This window comes from Capricornis sumatraensis, chromosome X (assembly GCF_032405125.1).
Source record: "Capricornis sumatraensis isolate serow.1 chromosome X, serow.2, whole genome shotgun sequence".
Taxonomy (NCBI): domain Eukaryota; kingdom Metazoa; phylum Chordata; class Mammalia; order Artiodactyla; family Bovidae; genus Capricornis; species Capricornis sumatraensis.
Genome location: NC_091092.1, coordinates 30,670,313 through 30,677,341, shown reverse-complemented (window position 1 = coordinate 30,677,341; position 7,029 = coordinate 30,670,313). Strand labels below are relative to the sequence as shown.

Here is a 7,029-nt window from a genome sequence, read left to right as displayed (position 1 = left end):
GGAGCTCTGCCTTTATTGGTGTCCAAAAGAGGGATGCCTAAGACTTCACAGGTTCACTTTTTATTGGAGAATTTAAGCATAAGAGTGGGAATTATAGCATGGGAAAGAAAAATAGAGATCACTCTCAGTAAACCTAGGTTACTCAGGGTTTTCTGAAAGGAAAATCTCATGGTGGGGCAGCCTGGTTTTTCATTTAGTTGAGCTATGTCATATAGCCGACAATATGTTTGAGATGGATGTCTTTGAAATAGATTCCTTGGCAATCAAAAACTTAATATCAGACACTTACATTACAATCAATAATTTTAAAAGTTTAATGTCAAGTGCTTACACTCCAGCAGTTATGTCAATGACACAGCATCACCTTTACAAAATGGACATTAAGGACAAGGAAAAGGAAGGATATTGGTATTTTCAGAACACTTATTATTCTCCCCTCTATTCCATAATTCCTATTACCACTGGAATTCTAAATTCAACTTTGATCATGTTTTCCACTGAAAACTCTTTTATTGGCTTCTGATTGTCTAGAGAATAAAATTCAAACTCATCTTGATAGCATAAAATTTATATTCCAGTATCATGTAATATTTTTGATTACCTGAGTGATTTTATTTTGATGCATTTATATTATTTTCTAGCTGTTCTGTATATCCAAAATGTCCTTCTTCCTTGTTAGCCTTGATTGAATTCAAATTAGGGGCAGACAACATTTCTATTCAAATGTCAAGGTTTATTCAACTCTTGATGCAGAAAGAAACCCTTTGGTTATGCTATTGTAGTTTGTTATTTTTTAATACTTCTATGTTGAGTTCAACATAAGCTAAACTCACTGTAATTTGTCATGACTATGCTTATCCTTGTCAATTGGATTGTGTGTGCATTGGGAAATGGACCACATTGCATTCATCTTTGTAACTCTGCAAACAAATATAGATTTTTGTACATAGAAGGAAATTATGTTTATTAAGTAAATGGTAAAGTTTATAATGCAGTCAATTCTTACAATATGACAGGTTATAGTGTGGAATAAAATAAGACAATCTTTTACCTAATCCAAGTGTCCTTATAACAAAAGAAGTCTTAGTTGCCAAACCAAGGATTATAATTTCTAATATAATATTATAAGCATAAAGTATGTTATACAATATTCTTATAACACAGGGACATAGCACAATGTTAAGAAGATAGAACAGGCATATCTTGTTTTAATGTACTTTGCTTTATCACTCTTCATAGACAGTGCTTTTTACATAATGGTTTGTGGCAACCTTTCCTCAAGTAAGTGTATAGGACCATTTTTCCAACAGCATTATTATTTTTATTGAGATATAGTTAATTTACAACATTATGTTATTTTTCAAGTATACAGCTAAGTGATTCAATTATACATATACCTTTTATTATACATATTCCTTTTCAGAACCTTTTTCGTTATAGGTTATTATGGAAAACTGAGCACAGATCCCTGTGCTATATAGTAGGTGCTTCTTGGTTATCTATTTTATATATAGTAGTGTGTATATATTAATCCCAAATTCTTAGTTTATCCTTCCCCCTCAGCATTACTTTATAATTAAGGTATATAAGTTTTTTTACACATAATGCTATTGTATACTTAATAGACTATAGTACAGTATGAACATAACTTTTATATGCACTGGGAAGTCAAAAAAATTGTTTGACTCACTTTACTATTTGCTTTCTTATAGTGGTCTGAAAATAAACCTATAATATCTCAGAGGCATGCCTGTAGATGATCAATGAATAACTGCAATTTACATGTGCCCTAACATAAGAAGAAGTGGCAAGAATACACAGAAGAACTGTATAAAAAAGATCTTCATGACCCAGATAATCAAGATGGTGTGATTGCTCATCTAGAGCCAGACATCGTGGAGTGTGAAGTCAAGTGGGCCTTAGAAAGCATCACTACGAACAAAGCTAGTGGAGGTGATGGAATTCCAGCTGAGCTGTTTCAAATCCTGAAAGATGATGCTGTGAAAGTGCTTCACTCAATATACCAGCAAATTTGGAAAACTCAGCAGTGGCCACAAGACTGGAAAAGGTCAGTTTTCATTTCAATCCAAAAGAAAGGCAATGCCAAATAATGCTCAAAATACCGCACAATTGCACTCATCTCACATGCTAGTAAAATAATGCTCAAAATTCTCCAAGCCAGGATTCAGCAATACATGAACCGTGAACTTCCTGATGTTCAAGCTGGTTTTAGAAAATGCAGAGGAACCAGAGATCAAATTGCTAACATCCACTGGATCATGGAAAAAGCAAGAGAGTTCCAGAAAAATATCTATTCTGCTTTATTGGCTATGCCAAAGCCTTTGACTGTGTGGATCACAATAAACTGAAAATGGAAAATTCTGAAAGAGCTGGGAATACCAGACCACCTGACCTGCCTCTTGAGAAATCTGTATGCGGGTCAGGAAGCAACAGTTGGAACTGGACATGGAACAACAGACTGGTTCCAAATAGGAAAAGGAGTGCGTCAAGGCTGTATATTGTCACCTTGCTTATTTACCTTACATGCAGAGTAGAAACACAAGCTGGAATCAAGATTGCCGGGAGAGATATCAATACCCTCAGATATGCAGATGACACCACCTTTATGGCAGCAAGTGAAGAGGAACTAAAAGGCCTCTTGATGAAAGTGAAAGAGGAGAGTGAAAAAGTTGGGTTAAAGCTCAACATTCAGAAAACAAAGATCATGGCATCTGGTCCCATCACTTCATGGGAAATAGATGGGGAAACAGTGGAAACAGTGTCAGACTTTATTTTTTGGGGCTCCAAAATCACTGCAGATGGTGACTGCAGCCATGAAATTAAAAGATGCTTACTCCTTGGAAGGAAAGTTATGACCAACCTAGATAGCATATTCAAAAGCAGAGACATTACTTTGCCGACTAAGGTCTGTCTAGTCAAGGCTATGGTTTTTCTTTTGGTCATGTATGGATGTGAGAGTTGGACTGTGAAGAAGGCTGAGTGCTGAAGAAATGATGCTTTTGAACTGTGATGTTGGAGAAGACTCTTGAGAGTCCCTTGGACTGCAAGCAGATCCAACCAGTCCATTCTGAAGGAGATCAGCCCTGGGATTTCATTGGAAGGAATGATGCTAAAGCTGAAACTCTAGTACTTTGGCCACCTCATGCGGAGAGTTGACTCATTGGAAAAGACTCTGATGCTGGGAGGGATTGGGGGCAGGAGGAGAAGGGGATGACAGAGGATGAGATGGCCGGATGGCATCACGGACTTGATGGACGTGAATCTGAGTGAACTCTGGGAGTTGGTGATGGACAGGGAGGCCTGGCACGCTGCGATTCATGGGGTTGCAAACAGTTGGACATGGCTGAGCGACTAAACTGAACTGAACTGAACTAACATAAGCTGTGAACGTATTAGTCAGTGGTGTCTGACTCTTTTTGACCTCACAGACTGCAGCCCATTAGGCTTCTCTGTCCATAGAATTCTCCAGGCAAAAATCCTGGAATGGGTAGCCATTCCCTTCTCCAGAGGATCTTCCAGACACAGAGATCAAACCCGTGTTTCCTGTGGCTCCTGCATTGCATGCAGATACTTTACCACTAAGACACCAGGGATGCCCCAACTTAAGCTGATATAAGAATAAAAATGAACTTTAAAAATAATAAAAGCACATGTACTTGCTGAATTGAACAGTTCACCTATGAAAATGTAATTGGATTAGTTATGTTTGCTAAAAATAGTTATTTCCTCCAACATTATAATATTTAGACTATATCAGCATGATATGGGGTATAAGAATCATTCTAGGAAAGGGATTTAATACAAGGAATTAAGTGCTTAAAACCATTGCTAGGCTTGGAAGTCAGTTGCAGAGCACCAGCATGCTTCAGATTTACTAAAGCAAATTTTCATACTGTTCATGGGGTTTTGAAGGCAAGAATACTGAAGCTGTTTGCCTTCTCCAGTGGGCCAAATTTTGTGAAGGTCCCTCACCCTCAAGACTGTGAAGGTCCAGGAGTCTCTGGCAGAGGCAATTATCTCACATGCTTGCAAAGTAATGCTCAAAATTCTCCAAGCCAGGCTTCAACAGTGCATGAACTTCCAGATGTTCAAGCTGGATTTAGAAAAGGCAGAGGAACCAGAGATGAAATTGCCAAAATCCGTTGAATCGTGGAAAAAGCAAGAGAGTTCCAAAAAAAACATCTACTTTTGCTTTATTGACTATTTCAAAGCCTTTGACTGTGTGGATCACAATAAACTGTGGAAAACTCTTAAAGAAATGGGAATACCAGACCACCTGACCTGCCTCCTGAGAAATCTTTATGCAAGTCAAGAAGCAACAGTTAGAACTGGACATGGAACAACAGACTGGTTCCAAATAGAGAAAGGAGTACATCAAGGTTGTATATTGTCACCCTGCTTATTTAACTTATATGCAGAGAATATCATGTGAAATGCCAGGTTTGATGAAGCACAAGCTGGAATAAAGATTGCCGAGAGAAATATCAATTACCTCAGATATGCAGATGACATCACCCTTATGGCAGAAAACGAAAAATAACTAAAGAACATCTTGATGAAAGTGAAAAAGGAAAAGTGAAAATCTTGGGTTGAAACTCAACATTCAGAAAAAGATCATGGCATCCAGTCCCATCACTTCATGGCAAATAAATGGGGAAACAATGGAAACAGTGAGAGATTTTATTTTCTTGGGCTCCAAAATCACTGCAGATGGAAACTGCAGCCATGACATTAAAACACACTAGCTCCTTGGAAGAAAAGCTATGACCAACCTAGACCAGCATATTAAAAAGCAGAGACATTACCTCGCCAACAAAGGTCTGTCTAGTCAAAGCTATGATTTTACCAGTTGTCATCGGAGAAGGCAATGGCAACCCACTCCAGTACTCTTGCCTGGAAAATCCCATGGATGGAGGACCCTGATAGGATTCAGTCTATGGGGTCACTAAGAGTCAGACATGACTGAGCGACTTCACTTTCACTTTTCAGTTTTATGCATTGGAGAAGGAAATGGCAACCCACTCCAGTGTTCTTGCCTGGAGAATCTCAGGGATGGGGGAGCCTGGTGGGCTGCCATCTATGGGGTCACACAGAGTCGGACGCAACTGAAGTGACTTAGTAGCAGCAGCAGCATGTATGGGTGTGAGAATTGGACTATAAAGAAAGTTGAGTGTTGAAGAATTGATGCTTTTGAACTGTGGTGTTGGAGAAGAGTCTTGAGAGTCCCTTGGACTGTAAGGAGATCCAACCAGTCCATCCTAAAGGGAATCAGTCCTGAATATTCGTTGGAAGGACTGATGCTGAAGCTGAAACTCCAATACTTTGGCCACCTGATGTGAAGAGCTGACTCATTGGAAAGACCCTGATGCTGGGAAAGATTGAAGGCAGGAGGAGAACAGGATGGCAGAGGATGAGACAGTTTGATTGCATCACTGACTCGATGGGCATGAGTTTGAGCAAGCTTTTGGAGTTGGTGATGGACAGGGAAGCCTGGCTGCTGCAGTCCATGGGGTCACAAAGAGTTGGACATGACTGAGTGACTGAACTGAACTGAAAATAAATTTGGTAAGGACAGTGTAGGAAGCAACTGAAAATGTCACACTTTCCCTGGAGCTCTGACATTTGTGACTTACAGGGAGGAAAGAACTTTTGCTGACTGTTACAATTAGTCATGTCTGGTGAATGCAATATCAACAGTCACTGCCTACTGGAATAAAGACAAACAACTTCTTTTACTTTTCTGCTCTATAAGTCTATTTCTGGTGCAGTTCATTGGCAGAATCTAAATTATATCTAGAACCTTCATAGCAAAGATGTGAAAATGGCTCATTAGGGCAAACAGCGAGTCCTTGAACGACAGTGTAGTGACAACTGTTTCACTGAAATTTGAAGAGCACAACCCCAGAAAGTCCTGAGCAGCCCACATTGCTGCCTTGTTACCATCACAACCCGGGAGGAACCCCAGCTGCCACAGTTGGTCCTAGTCATCATCGCAACCATGAATAGTGAGAGGCTGCCCGCTGCCCTGCCCTCAGCCCAGAGGACACAAAGCATGTCAAATGGGCAGTGATGCAAGAAGCAGTTGCCTGGGCAGGCTCATTTATTGGTGGCGACAAGGTCATCACAATGAAGGTTGAAGAAACTGTAAAATAGTTCAATGTAAGAAACAGATACGGTTTCATCAACAGGAATGCCACCAAGGAAAATGTATCAATATTAGTACAGCAAACCCCATAAAGAAAAATAGCCCCAGGAAGTAGCTTTGCAGAGTAGGAGATGGAGAGAGTGTGGAGTCTGATGTTGTTGAAGGAGAAAAGGTTGTAGAGGAAGCAGATGTTACAGGCCCTGGTGGAGTTCCATCACCAGGCGGTAAATATAGCAGACCATAACCATTAGGGAAGCTATCCATGTCCACCCAGTTATCAGCAGAATTAGCAGAACAGTGAGAAGGAGGAAGAGAATGAGAGATGGGAAATGCTCCTGAATGCCAGGCCCTATGAGCGGCGAAAGTTCCCACTTTAGTACGTATGGAGACCCTATGGACAGTGACTACAGTGTTCCAACCATCCTCTGCAGGGAGAAGTGATGGAGGGTGCTGACAACCAGGGTGCAAGAGAACAAGGTAGATAAGTGAGACAGAATAACTATGGGGTTATACCTAGATCACAATTCTCCAGGGGCCATCCCCACCAAACACAGCCCAGAGAGGACAGCAATGAAGAAAATAAGGAAAATCAAGTTGAGACCCAAGGTCAGCAGCCACCTCAACCTTGGTACTGCCGCAACCTCAGTTACTGATACAGACACTCAACCAGGAGATAGGAAAGAAACAAAAGCAGCTGATCCATAAGCTAAGAATCTATCTACTTTCTAGACTGAGCAGGACGGAGCTGAGTCAATGACAGTTTATTATCTCTACTATCGTTTGGTTTAGTCATTCAACAAGAAGTAATTAACATCAAATTCCAGCAATTAGAAATGAACAAAATATTGGAACAGAAGATTATA

General features: G+C 40.1%; 1 pseudogene; it reads left to right on the top strand.

The window, feature by feature from the left end:
* The first annotated feature begins 6,090 nt into the window (after nt 1–6,090).
* LOC138071597 (Y-box-binding protein 1 pseudogene) lies at nt 6,091–6,819 on the top strand (annotated as a pseudogene).
* Nucleotides 6,820–7,029: the final 210 nt, after the last annotated feature.